The following is an 18,979-nucleotide window of genomic DNA, read 5'->3' as shown; positions in this document are numbered from 1 at the left end:
TCAAGGTGTTTGTGGGCTCTGTGTATCATCCTCTGGTGGCCAGAGGCTTGTGCCTAACCTTTACCAGCTTCAATGGGAGAGGGGTGGGGTGGGGGTATTGGGAAGTTGCTGGGGTGGTGCCCAGATCAAAGGGGACTAAACCAGCAAAATTCAAAAAAGCAGAAGTAACGCTGGTCCTAGAGGAACAGCTCAAACATTGCCCTACTGTCCACACATTGGCTACACACTGTGGATACTGGGGCTCCAACACCTTTGCTACAGATGCCTCGCTCACCCTGCTGAGGCTCCAACACCCTATGTTGGCCGCTGTCCTCATCCTACTCGTGCTCAGATTTACCCATGTTCACACTCCTCCATGCTACGTGAGTTCTCATACTCCACGACATGCTCTGACACCCCTCACTAGGCCACCCCCACGTGGACACCAATGCCCTCCTCACTGTATGCAGGCCCCACACCTGCTCCAGGTACTGAAAATCCAACCACCCTCTGCAGATGCCTCCCTTGCCTGGCTCCACCTAAGAACTGCTGGACCAGATTGTTGGGGATATATAAAAATGGTTTGTATAAGACTGAAAGCCGAAGGCATTTATCTTCATAGATACCAGGTCTCTCGGAGCCAGCTGATGCCTCCAAGGGAGACCCAATAAAAATGGATATATAAAAATGGATAAATAAAAAACTGGATAAAAATGAAGAAATCTCTGACATTCAGTCTTGAAGACAACCATATGCCTTATGGTAAGAGCAGTGTTGCATTATGGGAAGTGTTCAGGCTCTGGGCTTAGATCCCCTTCTACCATTTACGACCTGAGCAACCACTGAGCAGGTCGTTGATATCTCTGGGTCTCCATTTTTTCATCAGGTTTGTTTGGTGGTAACTGTTTTAAGCCTCTTGTACATGGGAGACGCTAATAAATGGTATCAATTATTATTATTGCTGGATAAGAATGGGGTACACAAGCTGTTCCATTTATTTCTTTTTTCTATCCATGTCTAGTCCAGTTAAAAAAATGCAAACAGAATTGTCTAGAATATTTTCTGTATTTGTCAAGTTTCCCTTTAAAGATCCATCCAAAACATCACCTTATTTTAGCAAGATGGATGAAAATTCCAACTACCAGTTTTTAAGACTGTTTTCTATCTGGAGTTTCCACTGAGCCAATGCATCAAAGGTTCTCTCTCCTCCACTCGGTGACTCGGGGCAGTCACTGGCCCCCAGACTACCCGCAACCTACTTGAGATGCATCCGTGAGCCGTTCATGTTTCAGATCCACCCCAGAGAAAACCCTTCAGCAGCTCACTGGCTGGGTATCCTTTGGCAGATCTGCAACACCTCCCTCTCTCCTTTCAGATGGGAAACTGAAATCCAGTGATGAAAGTCTTTATACTCACTTTAACCCTGAGAAAAAGCAGGGGAACTCCTCAAAGAGACTTTCTCAACCAAGCCATCATTGGGATGTGGACCTTTGTGTCTTCCCTGAAATGGCTTTCAAGATCACTGTTTGACCTTTGATATTGGTGTGGCTATCACTCCAAGACTAGGAGAACACCAGTTTGGTTTTCTCATGGTAGGCACACACAGAAGAGCTGGTTTTGGGGTGCTTCCCCCATGATATAGGGAATGGGAACAGAGAACTCATGATCATGGGAAAGGGAGAACAAGTCTTTAATTTCACCCCAAGTTTTGTTTCTCCCACCACTTCTCAGGTCAGCTCCTTGGGTAGACCAGCTGCCTGAGTTTCCTACGTGGGCTCTGCAAAGCTTCTGGTGCATATATCCAGCCTGATGGGGGGAGAGAGCCCCCTATCAGCAGAAGGGCTAACTCAATACACGCTACTTTAATCAGAATTACAACTCTAATTAGAATGATTTTTAAGAGTGAAGGCAAGACATCCACAAGACTCTTTCTTCAAGTGAAATCTGTTGTATAAGCCTAATACACAAAACAGGTGAAAGAAAAGCTTGTCCAGTATTGGCCAGGTCAGTAGAAAGTGTCCAGATGAACACGTACACACAGAAAATGAGATATAAAGCTAGTCACATTCTTGGGGACTCCTGAAATTTGAAAACCACTAACAAGAGGATGGAATGTGGGTTTTGATTCTGAGACACCTCAGTTTGAACACCAAACCTACTTATTTCCTAGCTCTGTGTCTATAGGTAAGTGATTTCACTTCTCTTAAGCAAGGCTCCTAGTCTGTACAATGGAGACACTAACACTGATCTACTTTTTTTCTGAGGAGCTCTCATAAGGACGATCACAAAGTACATGAAAAGCATCTTGCACACTGCTGGTGCATGGTGAACAACATTGTGAGCATCTCAAGTGCTTGGATGTTTTCTCCACTTTTCTAACTCACTTAGCTCCCATCCAACAGTTGAAAACGTGGTTGCTGAATAAACGCTTGTTGTTTTCATTGCCTTTTCTCCATTAAAAATGTGTCCATGTAAAAGTAGGCCTCCACAGCCCTAAATCCTGAGCTATCATTATTCTGAAAGAGCACAGTGGGACACAGATCATATTGAGAAGCATTAGGCTAAACAGAGCTTTTAATTGCAAATGGCAGATAAATGAAGATGGGTCCCTCTATGTGTGTGCACACGAAAATTGACAGTCCAGATGGCGATAGGAAATTGAAAGTGCTACCTGCAATGCTTGATATGAATTACAAACTGATCTTCTATAATAGCCCAAATATCTCTAAAGACGTTTAATGTAACCATTCAGTAGCACACCCTTTTTAAAAAATAAATTTGCTTTACTGAATGTGTAAATGGATTAATTGATAGAGGGTCACAGAAGCCTTTGCCACAGTGTTGATAATCTTGTTAATAAAACATCATGAAATTTTTCTAGGGGGAAAAAAAAATCCTTTTTCTGATTTCAACCTTAACGGGAAGGGAAAATGTTCTTTGCAATGACAGCAAATCTAAGAAAAGCAGGAGAAAATCATCAATAAATATAAAAAGGAGGCATTTATTAATCAGAAGACAAGAGGAAAGAGATCACAGTAAAATAAACAAATGTCCAGATAATGTGATCAAGAAAAAAAAGAGAAAACAGTTCCTAAGAATCAGAAATAAGTGGAGGGATATAAACAAAGATATGGAAGTGATTTTACTGTTTTTAATCTGAGAGAGAGAGAGAGAGAGAGCAAGTGAGAGAGAATCCCAAGCAGGCTCCACACTCAGCATGGAGCCTGACACAGGGCTCGATCCCACGACCCTGGGATCACGACTGGAGCCAAAATCAAGAGTCGGACACAACAGACTGAGCCACCCGAGCGCCCTGGAAGTTATTTTCAATCATGGAGAAGTAACAGGTATATTCTGTGATGATAAATTTGAAAAGCTTGATAAAATGGTTTTCTAGAAAAATATAAACTGTCCAAATTTTCTTAAATAGATAGAAAATCTGAGCAGACTAGCAACTCTGCAAAAAACTGAGAGTAGGCAGAGAATTGGAAAAGTAGTTTACAAGGCCCCTGAGCCCAAATGGTTTTATAGCCTATTTCATTTAACATTCAAGAAACTATCATTTCCATATATAAATAGTTCCATTAAGTCTGAAATAGATCCTAAGTTTCCCAATTCAATTCATTAAGCTTAGCATAACCTTGACACAGTACCATGAAAAGAAAAAAACAGACAACATTATGAATATAGATAAAATTTAAATTGCAAATCAATAAGCAAATAAGCAAAATTTCAAGTAATAGTAACACCATAACCAATTATGATTTGGAATATAAGGCTTGCTCAATAGCAGGAAAGCTATTGATGTAATTTACCATATTGATGGATCATAAAAGACATAGCACAGGGACAGCCCAGATTTAGAAGTCAAACATAAGACCTTGAAGCTAGAGCCCCTGGGTTGGAAACATGGCTTTTCCTCTGATGCTGACTTTTATCAAGCAATTAAACTTCTCTCAGGATGCCTGGGTGGCTCAGTCGGTTAAGCATCGGACTTCAGCTCAGGTCACCATCTCGCAGTCCGTGAGCTCGAGCCCCGCGTCGGGCTCTGGGCTGATGGCTCAGAGCCTGGAGCCTGCTTCCGATTCTGTGTCTCCCTCTCTCTCTGCCCCTCCCCCATTCATGCTCTGTCTCTCTCTGTCTCAAAAATAAATTAAAAAACGTTAAAAAAAAATCAAACTTCTCTGTACCTCGGTTCTCTCACTGAAAAATGGAGATACTGACATTATCTACTTTATGGGGTTGTTGTGGGGATTGAAAAATTCACATTTATAAAGTTGTTTACACCAATGCATGGTGTTTAGGAAGCCCTACACACATACTTGCTAAGTAAAATAGACCTAATCATCATCTCTATAAATGCTGATGGCAGTTTATCATTCCCTGTTAGAAACTTTCAGTAAACTGAATAGAATATTTCCTTAACACCATAAAGAATATCTATCCCAGACTAATGACTAGCACCACTCCATCCTGGCAAGAAAGGGACACCCATGAAAATCAGGAGCAAGATCCTGATGGCCACCATCGCCCCTTTGACCTCTGCCAGATGAGTCCCCAAGGCAGCCTAACTACAGGGAGAAAGAAATTATTCTCTAAGTAGACAACACTATTTTGTTTGCAATCAGATTTGTCTTCAACATTTTCCTGATCTTCAGCTAATAATGAAATAATCCAAGTTATTCAATTATTTCCTCTCATGCCAAGCCCTGACATAGAATACTCAGAGGTCCCACATAAGCATTCTGGTGAGAAGCAAAGTGTCAAATGGTCCCGAGGGATGTTGCCCACAGAGACCAGCAGCTCCTGGCTGAGATGCTGAGAGCCTTGTGGGGGAAGCAAGCCCCGGTTAGAAAATTTGACACTGGAAGGAGATTTCTTGGCTTGGTCCAAGGTCATGCTTCCTTGACCTTCCTTCAGTTCCCTTTTTTTAAATTAAAAAAATGTTTTAATGTTTATTTATTTTTGAGAGACAGAGACAGAGAGGGAGCAGGGGAAAGGCAGAGAGAGAGGGAGACACAGAATCTGAAGCAGGCTCCAGGCTCTGAGCTCTCAGCACAGAGCCCGACGCAGGGCTTGAACCCATGAACCGTGAGATCATGACCTGAGCTGAAGTCAGATGCTCAACCAACTGAGCCACCCAGGCACCCTGATTCCCCCATATATGAGGATAGTGTGACCCAACCAACTTTTGATTTGGACAATATGTCCATACACTAAAGATTAAAAATTTACTAAACAAATATTGAAACTCTGTAGTTAGTCTTGTTTTTCTCACAGAGCCATGGGTTAGCAGTGCTGAAGCTACTTTTTGTATACACTAGGGCTGAGCAAATAAATAATGGGGGCCAGGTTTCTCACTGGTAGATAAAGGAGTTACAGAGATGGAAAAGGGAAAAGCTAGAATATACCCTGTAATGCTGGGTTGGAACTGGTAGTATCCGTGTGAACAATGGGTCTTAACATATACAGACTACTCAACATGAAAATAGATGTGTGTGTGTGTGTGTGTATGTGTGTGTACATACATCTATGTCTTAGCTATATTCACTACAAGGGCCTAGAAGCAATGTCATCCCAGTAGCAGTAAGCTATAAGCATCCAGATATTGGTTTCTAAATACTCTGATCCATTAAAATGAAACAGAATTCTTTGGAGAAATTGCTGATTCCAGGGTAGAAATAGGAAAAGTGCAAAGATGAACCTAGAACCTAGAACATTTTATGCCCAAAAGTAAAGAAGTGTTCAAAAACAATGACAACCCATCAAAAGGACTTGGAAGCCAACTTGAAGGTATCTAATGGCAAAATCTGGGACAACTGCACATCAAAATATAGAATGATAGTAAAAGCTTATAACCTATTGACTATAATAAGAATCCACACTAATGTAAACAAGCAAACACATATATTCATACTTACATGAATAAATAGATAAGTAAGAAGGAAAATTTCTTCTTTACCGAGGAAAGTCAATGAATAAATGTAGAAGAAATGATAGGATTATAAAATCACCTGTCCGGCCAATTGATTAAGGCAAGAATACTCAATGGATAATCAAATCAGTAAGCGAAATTTTTATTTTGACATATGAACATTTATGTGGTTACTAAGTATCTTTCCATAATATGTTTATTAATTATAAATGGCAAAATAGCAACTTTACAGTAGAGAAACCTACCAAGCAACTTACGTCAAACAATCAGCTTTAACATCATCAGCAATAGGTCAGATCAATTTGTCTCTTAATATGATGCACTGACAGATCACGACATCATTCCTGCCGAAAGCACATACTCTGAATCTAATCACGAGGCAACATCAGACAAACCCAAAGGAGGGGCCTTCTAAAAGCTTGACTGCCCTAGAGTCTTCAAAAATATAAATCCACAAAATATAAAACAAGTCTCAGAAACTGTTCCAGTTTGAAGGAAACTGATGAATGTGACAACTGAGCACAACACACGATGCTGGGTTTTCTTCTGCTATGAATACACTTACACTGTGTCTTTATAATTGAGTTCATAGACAATCATAGTCTGGGTCTGGTCTCATATTGGAAATAATGGATAATGGATAATGGATTAACATTAATAACATGTAATAACATTAATAATTTTAGACATTGTACTATGACTATCTAAGAGAAGGTCCTTGTTTTTAGAAATTCATACAAAAGTAGACAGGGATAAAGTCTTAATCATGTCTGTAACCTATTCTCAACATTTCAGCAAAAAATTAATAATGTAGAAGTAGAGAGAGAGAGACAGAGGGGGATAAAGCAAATGTTAAAGGTTACCATGTGGAGCTCGGTGAAGAGTAATACCAATTCTTTGAACTACTCTTACAACTTTATGAAAGTCTAAAGTTGTGTCAACATTTTAAATTTTTAAAATAAAAAGGATGGTGTTGCAGTCTTAAAACATAGCCATGAATTCAGTGGTACTCTTCCCATTGAGAGGTAGGTCAGTGTCCCTTCCCCTTGGTTATGGGTGGGCTTGTACCTACTTGTACCTTGGACTGTGACGGAAACACTACCATGTGACTCTAAGACCAGGTCATCAAAGACGACCATGCAGCTTTCGCCCTCATAACTGGAAAGTTTGCTCTTGGAGCCCAGAGCCACCCTGAGACCACCATGCTGGAGAGACCACATAGAAGCTTCCAGCTACCAAGAGTGCCAGTTGAGCAGCCTCAGTCCAGTAACCAAACAGTTGAGTGAAGAATGTCTTAGAAGTGGATCCTCCAGCCCCACCTATTCCCACCCCCAATAATTTAATGTCACCCCCAACCATTTGAGTCACAGCTGAGATCCCTACTGACATGACAGAACAGAAAAGAGTACCCCTCTGTGCCTTCCAAATCCCCGACCCACAAAATCCATAAGCATAATAAAACTGTTAATGTTTCATGCTACTTGGTCTTGGATGATTTGCTACACAGCCATAGGGACCCAGAACAAATAGCTAGTATTTCTACGGCACTAACTGTAGGCCAGCCAATGTGCTGAGCACTTCACCTGGATCGTCTCCCACACCCCTGTGCACACCCTGTGTGACAGACACTATATTCTTCCTGTCTTACAGATGAGGAGATGGAGGCCCAAAGAGTTTTTATAACTTGCCCAAGGCTGGTTCATAAAACTAGGATGTTTTCACGGGAGTCCATATTTACACTGGAGCACCAGTTTGTCCCCATCAATGTATTCATTCCTTCAGTTCCCATTGACCCAACAAATAAACCACATGAGGGGCTGGAGACACTGCAGATATGGTTCATGCCTTTGTGGGACGTACAGTCCGGTAGAACAGACAGAAATCAAACACGCGACACCAGAGGAGATATCAAAGAGCAACATGATTAGTGCAGGGAATGAAAGGGACACGCATTCTGATTCAGCCGAGCAAGTCAGGATTATCAGGAGGCTAGAGTCCTTCTAGAGCAGAATTCTAGAGCAAAAATCTAGAGCAAGATTCCAGAAGCCCCTGCCTCACTCTCACGGGCTTGGGGCTCCCTGTTTATGTTTCAGACAAGCTAGGATGCAGACAAGTCTCTGCCTGGGCTGGCTTTAACCACCTGGGCACAGGGCAGACCAATATGTGTGGCTGTTTCCCCAAGAACTCCCTCCCCCCACCCCACCAAGGGGAAGTGAATTGTGATGAAATGTGGCCACTGTTCCCTCCAGTTCAACCAACAGAAAAAGACGGGTTTCGAGTATGCCACCATCATCAAAAACAAGTATATCTGAGAGGGCCTAGGAATCTGTGTTCTTCCCAGCTGGTCAGGAGTTCTGAGCTCTCACGGACAGGACAGGTGCCCCATCACAGCCATTAGAGCCCAGAGCTGCAGGAATCCAGCCTGAGGCCAGATGCCAGGAGCCCATAATGTCTCCTCCCTACCCTCACTGCCCTTCCCAGCTCTCCCAGCCGGGGACCCATGAGAGTCTAGCATTCCAAGCTGGGGGCGGTGGGAGGGGGGGGCTGCCACCTTGCAGAGCCCAAGAGCCACTTTCCTTCCACAGCTTTGGTCTGACATCTGGTGGAGGAAGGAGACTTGGCACATTTGGTCATTTAGGAGGGTAGCTGGAGCCCCAGGCAGACATCGCAAGAGCTTTTCCTTGTACTGAAAGGAAGGTTCTGGAGAGCCAGGGGCAGGGAATTTCCCTTGGACCAGTAAAGCCCACCATGTCTTGGGGCAGGTGCTTCCCCTACATTAACGCACCAAATCTTTCTAACGCAGCCATGAGGCAGGTGAGAGCTTTCTCAGATGAGGAAACAGCCCCTAAGAAAGGGTCAGTGGTAAGAAGTGGGGACCTCCGCCTGAGACAGAGGTTGAGGCCACTTCCCATCCTGGTCGTTCTCAAAGTGCCATCTAGTCCCCCTGAAAGCTCACTTGGGTAGTTTCTCCAACTTAACATGGCCAAACCAGAACTCTTGACCTCCACACCACATCTGCTGTCCCTTCCTCTTCCCACCTTCATCTTCCCCATGGTGCCATCATCTGCCGGTTGCCCAGACCAAAACCAGGGACCCGTCCTCGTATCCTCTTTCCCTCCCATCTACCACATCCAATCCATTGGCAAGTCCCGGCAGAGATCATATCCGAGGCTTGCCCTCTCCGCTGCCACCCCAGATCAAGCCTTCCTCACAGTCCACCTGGGCCTATGCAGGAGCCCCTAACTCATCCACTCTCCTCCTCCTTTTCTAGGCCTCTCATGCCATTGCCCAAAGGGATCCTTTTAATTTTTTTTCACATTTGTTTATTTTTGAGAGACAGAGCGTGAGCAGGGGAGGGCCAGAGAGACAGGGAGACACAGAATCCGAAGCAGGCTCCAGGCTCCGAGCTGTCAGCACAGAGCCCAGCGCGGGGCTCGAACCCTCAAACTGTGACATCATGACCTGAGCTGAAGTCGGACGCTTAACCGACTGAGCCACCCAGGCACCCCATAGAGGGATCCTTTTAAATAGAAAATCAGATTGCGGCGCCTAGGTGGCTCAGTCGGTTAAGCATCAATACTGGTTCATCAATACTCATTTCCATAATTTATCATTCCGTTACAATAACCCAGGCTGTTCCCTCTTGTACCGCTTACAAATGAAGCAGCTGGCAAGTGACACTAAGAGAATATGATGCCCCAAACAGGGAATGGCAAGGGTGAGACTAGGCCTGGCTCCCCACAAGCAGAGAGAAGGCTTGGGACTGGGGGCTCCCTCAATTTGATTGGCTTTCTCCCAGCTGAAGGAAAATGAGATGTGGGCGGAGCTTAGCAGACTACAGAGGAGCGTGGGCCCCAGCGTCCTGGACTCCTGCCGTTTGGTGGGTGGGACAGCTTAGCTTAAAAAGGTACAAAGTCACAGCCTTGATGGCAAAGCAAACCCCCAATGCTCTCGGTCTGCTTGTGGGCTCTGGGGAACCTGGCTCTGCTGAGCCCACTGGCTCTCCCTGCCTGTGTGTATACGGACGAGGGCACACCACAAATGATTTCGGTTCCGAGAACACAGAGGGAGCTGGAGGGGGTTCTCAGACTTCAGCCTCTGCAGAGACATGGATATATAATGACCCTTTCATTGATTGAGGGGCAGATGGCAAGGGCAAGTATCGATCCTAAAACTCTGGACAGGAAGACGAATCGTAGCAGCGAGAGAAGAAATGTCTACATTTGAGAAAATTGAGAACATGCCAGAGACTAATGTTAGCCCAAGACCTGTGTCCGTAAGAAAAAATAGAGCAGATGATGCAGAATCTTGGAAGGAACCATATCTGTTCATCAAGCATTTATGGGATGCCGGCTCTGGGCTGGCTTTCAGAGTGCCCAGAAAGAGATGATGCCTCCCTCTCTGGAGCCCCCTGTTGGACATTTCTTATACTCTGAAATAGTGTACAGTATTGTATCATCTGGGTGTGGGCGGGGAGGGGGGTGCTCCTCATGGTGAGGACTGTCATTTCTGTGCCCCTAGCAGAGAGCCCAGCACTACTCAATATTTTTTTTTAATTTTTTTTTAACATGTATTTATTTTTGAGACAGAGAGAGACAGAGCATGAACGGGGGAGGGTCAGAGAGAGGGGGAGACACAGAATCGGAAGCAGGCTCCAGGCTCTGAGCTGTCAGCACAGAGCCCGATGCGGGGCTCGAACCCACAGACTGTGAGATCATGACCTGAGCCAAAGTCGGCCGCTTAACCGACTGAGCCACCCAGGCGCCCCAGCACTACTCAATATTGAGGGTTGGTGGGGGGAGGTGCTTGAAGCTTTTCCCTGGAGAGCAGCTCATCCTAGGAAAATACCACTCTTTCTCACAAGGTGGCGCTCAAGGCTCACACAGATTTGGACACAGCCCTTTGAGCACTGAATTCTCTTACAGATCATCTAAATCCTACTAGGTTTTTATTTGTTTTTAATATCTGAAGGGGAAGCTGATGTTCTTAATCAGCTTTCCTCTCCCCAACCCCATCAAAATCTAATTTTTTTTTTTTCAAACCCAGACTCTTGTCTGTAAACAAGCCGTAAAATGGACTCCTGAGCGTTGTCTGGGCACCAGGCTGAGCTCACTTTCTATCTAGATGGCTGTAACATGTGGAGTTAGTTTGATTTGTTGATATCTAGGAAAGCAAACTTCTCCATTCCAAGCCAGAGGAGGCCAGGCTGGATACTGTTGCCTTGCTGGCCTTGAACTAGTGGATCTGATCCAAGCCCATTCCATGACTTTTATTGGAATTACTGCAGTTAAGAAATTCCTTTACAGCCGGCTTGCTAGTCATAAGGCTGTAAGCCTGAGCTTCTACAAAAGCACAGAGGAAAAGAGCTCTGAGAAGTGGTAAGAGAGAAACAGATGAGTGGAGACCTCCAATGAGTCACAGGATCTATCATGCCTAAGCCAGCCCTGGACTTTCCAATTCACTTGAACCAGCATTCCTTGCCTGCTTAAAGCCAATTTCACAGGGTTTCCTCTCCCTTGACACTGAAAGAGCTCCCACTAATACATTTGAAGAAAGTCCTGGTCACCTGATATGTTTTTGTTTTGTTTTGTTTTTTGAGAGAGAGAGAGCACAAGTGAGTGAGGGGCAGAGAGAGAGAGAGAATCCCATGAGGTGCAGAGAGAGTGCAGAGCCTGAAGCGGGGCTCAAACTCATGAACCGGAAGATCATGACCTGAGCTGAACTCAGATGCTTAACTGACTGAGCCACCCGCGCGCCCCACCTGCTATGGTTTTATAGACCAAAGGCAGAGGTAAGCGTTCAGTCTCCGAGGTCAGTTGCCTATATTTGAACCAGGAAGTTGAGGCAGCAACTTCAGGAAGCCCAGAGACAGCCTTGGAATTGCCCAGCACCTGAAACCCAGACACCATGCTGGGTACGATACATCTCTGGGCTTCAGGAGCGTGGGGGAATAAGGCAACCTCTGAGTGCTAGCTCTGTGGTGATAAGTATGACTGTAATAGCTAATTTTTCGGATGAAAATAGGATTTCATAGCGATATCTGCACCCCCATTTGGGTTGCAACATTATTCATAGTAACCAAGATATGGAGACAACCTAAGTGTCCATCAACAGACACATGGATAAAGAAAACGTGAGATTATGTATATCCATCAGCCATGAGAAAGGAGAAAGTCCTGCCATTTGTGACAACATGGATGAATCTTGAGGACATTACGCTAAGTGACATAAATCAGACAAAGACAGACAAATACTATGATCTCACTTAGATGTGGAATTTCCAAAAGCCTAACTCACAGAAACAGAGGATAGAATTGTGGTTACCAAGAAGGCTTGCTGGCGGGGGGGGGGGGGGTGGGGGGGGGGTGGGGGGGGCGGGCGGGGACAGGCGGGACTGGAGAGAGACTGGAATGTTGGTCAAACCATACAAACTTCCAATTATAAAATGAATAAGTTCTAGGGACCTAGTATACAGCAAGGTGATCATAGTTAATGATTCTGCCTTATATACTTGAAAGTCGCCAAGAGAAAAGATCTTAAATATTCTCACCACAAAAAAAATTATGTGATGAAGGTGCTAGCTAAGACTACGGTGCTCATCATTTTACAATACAGAAGTGTATCTAACCAACACATTATATGCATTAAACTTACCCAATATTGTACATCAATTATATCACAGTCAAGCTTGGGGGAAAAACTAACCTTTCATGAGTAAATGTGTGCCAGACCCTACTCTAAGTGTTTTATGTGTATTAGTTCGTTCAATCTTTGCAATAGTTCTACGTGGCAGGTACATTTGTCATTTTCACCAAGAGGTGAGGAAGCTGGGTCTTAAAGAAACTAAGACACTTGGCCAAGGTCACTCACAAGTTTAAAAAGAAAGGGGAGAGGGGCAGGGCTGGATTGGAATCCAGGTAGTTGAGTTGAGGAGCCCAAGTGAACCTCCTCTGAGTTCAGACCCGGGGCCCAGGCCAAGGATGGGACTGAGCAGCTCCGGAGTCATCTGAACCAGCATCCCAGGCTCTCAAAGCCCGTGACCGGGACTAGAGCTGGCCCTAAATCTGGTGGAGGTGACCCTGTGGGCACAGACCCACGAGTGAAAGCAGAGCGCTGGTGTGGACCAAGTTCTCCTGGGATTAAGGCCCATGTCCAAACCCTGGATCTGTCCCTTCTCGGCTCGGCACTTAACCTCCCTGAGCGTCGGCCTCTTCTCTGTAAAATTGGGCGGACAAAAATACCCACTTTACAAGATCGCTGTAAGGATTCCAAGAGATCATGCAGATACAACATGTATCACTGTGCCCAATGCCCAGAGAGCTCACAAAAAGTTCAGTATTGTATTTATTTTATATGAGATAGGGAGAAAGTGACTAGGGGACTACAAAAATCCAAGAGGCTTTGGAATTTTGAAAATGAGACACAGCAGTGGAGAGTCTATAAATCCGCGGTTCTCAGTCGGGCCACACATTAGAATCACTTAGGAGACTTTTTCTTTTTTTTTTTTAATCTCATCCCTGCACCCTGCACCCTGTCCCTAGACCAATTACATCAGAATCTATGGGGAGGGGGCCTAGACATTGATTTTTCTTTTAAAGCACACTGGGTAACTAGTGTTCAGCCAGGGTACAGAGCCACTGCTGGGGAGCACATGCATTTGGTCCAGCAGAACCTGAATGACGAGGCTCTCGCCAGCTTTCTTCTGGAAGTAGGAGGGGGTGGCCTCTCCAATGGTAAAATCAAAGCTAGGGCCCCATTCTGACAGCTGAAATTTACACAAGGTTTGGACAGGTCTGTTCTCAACGTCGGTGTTGCAATTAGCAGCTCCTCCCGGCTTCGGTGACACGGTGACAGATGGATGAAATGAATACGCTAGGAGATTAAATAATGGGGAGATGTTATGCCAACAAAATTAACTTGTCCAGCCCTGTTCCTTAGCAACTGCACTATTATTTCAGGTTTCCTTTCGAAGCCTCTGGTTGTTCACACCACTCCCTTTCATTAAGATGCGAGGCACCGTTATTTATAACTTCAATGAAAAGAGAAAATCAAGGAATGAGGCAAAAGAAACTTCTAACCACTCTCCGAATGGCATCAGGCCGGCACTGTGCAAATAGGATCCAACTGGCAACTCGTAAATTGGGGTGCTTAGTTCATTTTCCTGCAGACATAGCATTCTGTGCCCCTCCAAGGCTTCACAGAGCGGTTCTGCCTTTTATGAAAACGCAGTGCGGCTTCCAATCCAATCAGGGGCTACCCGGATCGTCATTGTGTGGGAGTCAGGCCCTGAATGCCGGAGTTCAGAACACAATGTCCTCAGAAGAAAATCGCTTTTGTGTTTCAGGAACAGGCACAGAGTGGGTAACTGGCTGGTTGTCAGAAGGGGTGGGGGAACCCTCCTCTTTCTAAACTCTGCCCAGTTGAGTTACCAAAGATCATCCTGTTCTCAGAATGAGTCTCTCCTGGATAAGCAGCAACTACCAGGCTTCACTGAACTTTCCCGACTTCACTGAGGTGGTGTTCGTGGCTCTGGGTACCAGGAATCCCTGAGATCCAGTGTCTGGCCCAGAAACTTGGCTTCTTGTCATCCCCTAATCAAATCCAGCCGTGCTCTCGGCCACCCTGGCCTGATCATCCTACGTATTGACCGCTGGGGGCTTTTGGTCTCAGACGATTTTTTTTTTTTTTAAGTCTCTTCCAGAAATCTCTGCTTACAGGGTTTGCTATTGCTGCTCTGGGCTTGAGGCTAAGAATATTTCCAACTTTACCCTTGGAAGCTTGGGTTGTTAACCAAGGTTAAGAATTCAGTGGGTGTATGAACCGGGATCAGAAAATAATTGACCTTTCATTTTGACTCACCTACCACAAAAAAACTGCCGTTTCCCTCAATTATGAATGGAGGCAAAAAGACACAGTCAAATTAGAGACATCAGTGACCCTGTCACCAGCAGAAGTCACAGATCATTTCACATCACACTTCAACTCTGATAGATTCTCCCAGCACCACTTATGCAAATCAGGTTTCAATGTTACTGTGACCATCAGACCCACCACTAGATATTTTATTTACTATATTAATAAAGAAATGGGTATGTGAATACGTCCCCATTGTAAGTTTTTAAATATTCCTTTAATTGCGTTTTAATATAATTGGTTTCCTTTGTAAACATATGTGTTTTGTGCACTTTGAAACGTTATCTTGGAACTTCTACTTCCAGGAAGATAGGTGGAACTATCTTTTTCCTATTCCTCCTGCTAAGTACCATTAAAATTTCTGACACTATATATGTAAAGAAAACATAAGATTCTGAAAAGTAGAAGGAAGGACCAAATAGGAACCTTGGAACCCAGAGAACAACCCAGTGGTAGGTTCCCTGGGTTGTATTTCCACCTAGTATATCCCAGACTTGGGCCACAAACACTAGCAACACAAAACACCACTAGACACAGGCAAAATTAAAACGTATGCCCCCAAGTTTGCTCTCTAGCCAGGCATAGGAAAGAAGCTTAGCAAGACAGATAACTTTCAGGCAATAGCTGTTCTACTCCAGTCAAAGACCACAGAGAAACTGTGGCCACACCCACACCAGCTGCTGTGCTGGATAGGGTCTCTTTGCTAGAAAAGATTAACATGTCCCAGGTACATGGTATGTAGCCTTTGATCAGGCAAATGCATTCCTTTCCTCTCCTACAAAAGAAAAAAATCAGAAACAGTTTGCATTGAGTATATGTTTTATAGTTCTGTCCCAGGACTAACTTTCCTGCTCTCCATCATAATAGAATCCAAAGAGGTTGACCAGCTGAACATCCAACAAATCACATTGGCTCACTACTGCTGACATGGTGCTAATTGGACCAAATAAGCAAGATGAAAGGGATACATTTGGAATTGAGCACAGGCAGGACCAGACCCCCAGGTCACCCAGCACAATTACATCAGTACCTTTCCATCGACTCACACCTATGGTCACAAGGGGAATCCCCCGTGAGCAGCTAATGTTCACCAGTGGGTCAGTTCCGTATGTTGGTACAAGTCAAAAATAGATGGTGGCTGCATTCTAGCCCCTTCACTAATAACCTTAAAAGACCACAGAGGCTCGAGTGTAGTTTCAGGCAGTGCCTGATCAGCCACTCTGTGTGTCGGGTTTACCTGGTTAGAACATATGTGGACTCGTGGGCAGTGTTAAATGGTCTGCTTCATGTCAACAACTATCAGCTCCTCCAGGAATCCCCTCATTTGAAAAGAGCCAACTCATTCAAGGCCATGCCTCCTTCCTTTGGCCACCTACATCCAATGACTGACCGACATGGAGAATGGTCCCACGCTTCCCGTTCCCAACACAAGACATCCCAGATATTCCCAGAGAGTTGGCGGAGCCCTCCACCGATACTGACTTGCAACTCACCTTCTCTCTGACCAATTATCCCCTCCCCTTCCACAGGGTGTTGATCCTTAGAACTCCTTAAGAAACATGCTGCGTGCTAACCTCTGTTTCAGAGACTGTTAATCAGAAAAGGTTTTTTTCTTATTTAAAAAAAAAAATTTTAACATCTATTTATTTTTGAAACAAAGCATGAATGGGGGAGGGTCAGAGAGAGAGGGAGACACAGAATCTGAAGTAGGCTCCAGGCTCTGAGCTGTCAGCACAGAGCCTGACATGGGGCTCGAACTCACCAGCTGTGAGATCATGACCTGAGCTGAAGTCAGACGCTTAACCCACTGAGCCACCCAAGCATCCCAGAAAAGTTTTTTAATATGTTCAGAAGAACTCCAAGGTAAGTAGGATTTGGGGAGTGTTATGGACTGAATTATGCCCCCTACCTCAATTCATATGCTGAAGCCCTAACCTCCAATATGACTGTATTCAGAGACAGGGCCTTTAGAAAGAATTAAATGAGATCATAAGGGTGACACCTTAATCCAGGACTGGTGTCCTTATAAGGAAAGAAAGAGATGCCAAGGATACACACACAGAAAAGGCCATGTGAGGGCACAGTATAAGAAGACAGCCATCTGCAAGTCAAGGAGAGAGGCCTCAGGAAAACAAAACAAAACAAAACAACAACTAAATTTTCTGACCCCTTGATCTTGAACTTCCAACCTCTAGACCTGTGAGAAATAAATTCATGTTGTCTAAGCCCCCCAGTCTCTGGTATTTTGTTATGGCAGCCTGAACTGACTAACACACAGCCCTAGCAAACTAGCACAAATCGCTAAAGGATTAAGTTGAGGAGACTCCCCAGAAGAAAGCAATAACGAGATGTGACGCTAGTCTTGAAGGAAAGAAGCTGATCACTTAATAGTTTGGAGACTGAACACCAGGGGGAAGAGGTGCAAGGAATGAGGCCAACAAGAAATTTTCATTTGGGGTTGTTGCTGAAGGACTTGTGTGATGTTTTAAGTACTTTGTGTTGGGACATAAGTCCTTTCTGGGTAAAAGGTTTGAGGACCAGTCTGGAAACTGCTTGCCTCCAGACTTCTTTTTGAGTCAGACAATAAAGGTCCTCAGGATTAATCCTTTTGGTTAGTTGGGTATTCTCTTACTTTCTACAGAAAGCATTCCTGATTGAGGCAAGGACGAAGTGCCTATGGTGTAGATCCCATATTGTACCTTTTCTTCCTAATGTAAATAGGGCAAAGAGGAAACATCTGATCTGAGAAGACATGCAGAGATCTGATGTCAATTCCTCTCAAGAGCCCTTTCTCACCTGTTGTCTCTTCCCCCTTCTCACTTGAACCGCCCCAGTTCTGATCCTTATTCTCCCTCCGCCAGATGATGTTAAGGATTCTCTTACTCATCTCTCTGCCTCCTGTCTCTCCCTAACCCACACTTTTCCTGTTGTCAGTGTTGCGTCCTAGAGTACATTTTTTAATCTCCCACTCATTCTAAACCTTCAGTGACTCCCTACTGCCTCCCAAACAGTCCAGACTCCTTAGGTTGAAAAATTCAAGTTAGGATATTACATGGATAGGGATGCAGGCTTTGGAATTCAGATCCCAGCTCCACCAATTACTAACCGGGACACCTTAGCAAGTTATTTGACTTCCCTAAATGTCTGGTTGCCTAGCTGTAAATTAAGAAGAATAATGAGAAAAACTACTCCCTAAGTTGGGAAATAATTGATGTAATGGAAGGTATCCAGCACAGAGTGAGAATTCAACAAACATAGCTGGCAGTACATCATTTTTTTCATGTTTACTTATTTATTTTGAGAGAGAGAGAGTGAGGGAGGGGCAGGGAGAGAGAGGATCCCAAGCAGGCTCCATGCTCAGTGCAGAGCCCAACACAGGGTTCGATGTCACGAACAGTGAGATCATGACCTGAGCCAAAACCAAGAGTGGGACACCTAACCAACTGAACCACCCAGACGCCCTGAATGTTGCTGGTATTATATGAATCTCCCTGGCTCTAGCTTCAGCCAACCCATCTTTCATCATCCTTATAAGCGCAGTTAGCACCTTTCACTCAACATCACCCTTTCCCACCTGGGTCCCTTTACTAACGCTCTTCCCTGGCCCATAGCATGCTTTCCTGCCATTATTCTCTCCATTGCTTACAATCCTAGGTACCTTTCGAAGTCTGGCTCAAACGCCACCTCGTTCACAAAGGCTTCTTCCATCACGAAGGCCGAATGTGAATATCTCCGCCTCTGCTGAGCTTGCGTGGCACTTCCTTATATAGCACTTTTGTGACAGGCATGTCTGAGCAGTATTCCAGTTTCTTGTCAACTCATCTTCTCCCTGGCTCCCAATCTGTGGAGACACTTGGGCTGACTCCAGCCCTCCTCCAAGATGGTCTTCGCCCAATGACTCTGGCCTTTGGAGTTTCAGCAAACTCTCCCCTCCGTCCTCAGGGATGTTCCTGAAATCAGGGATGGTAACAGCCACTCTGCTTCCACTGGCTGCTGGTTACCCACATTCCTCCTACTTCCCTATACCTCACCCTCCCCTTTGTAAACAGGCCCTTTATCAATAAACCCTCCTCAACTGTGTTAGGACCTGGTTGAAACACCTGTGGTCAAAAAGGGTGAAGTACTTGACTCCCCACGGGCCTTTGACTTTTG

This window comes from Panthera onca, chromosome D2 (genome assembly GCF_046562875.1).
Source record: "Panthera onca isolate mPanOnc1 chromosome D2, mPanOnc1 haplotype 2, whole genome shotgun sequence".
Classification (NCBI taxonomy): domain Eukaryota; kingdom Metazoa; phylum Chordata; class Mammalia; order Carnivora; family Felidae; genus Panthera; species Panthera onca.
Note: the sequence above shows the minus strand (reverse complement) of the source record.